Consider the following 252-nt stretch of genomic DNA (forward strand, 5'->3'; position numbering starts at 1 on the left):
GTACATTTAGGGGAAGTTTATTACTTTTGCCTATTTTTAGAAATATAACCCTAAATGAGTAGGCTCTTCAGATTTTCTTGCTATTATATGTGTTTAAAATGAAATAACAGTTTGAGGTGAAAGTTTATAGTAATGTGCCATTTGATGAATGAATTTTAGGAAATGGTTGGCCAGTAAGAGTAGATAAACCGTGCACTGTATTCTTTCTGTGTTTTAACCTTCTACTTATTTCTAAAGTCTTATATACAGAGC

At 31.0% G+C, this 252-nt stretch overlaps 1 pseudogene; it reads left to right on the forward strand.

Annotated features, from left to right (window-relative positions):
• LOC100474405 overlaps positions 1-252 on the forward strand; it is a 138513-nt pseudogene that overhangs the window by 64814 nt on the left and 73447 nt on the right.

This window comes from Ailuropoda melanoleuca, chromosome 14, assembly GCF_002007445.2.
Source record: "Ailuropoda melanoleuca isolate Jingjing chromosome 14, ASM200744v2, whole genome shotgun sequence".
Lineage (NCBI taxonomy): Eukaryota > Metazoa > Chordata > Mammalia > Carnivora > Ursidae > Ailuropoda > Ailuropoda melanoleuca.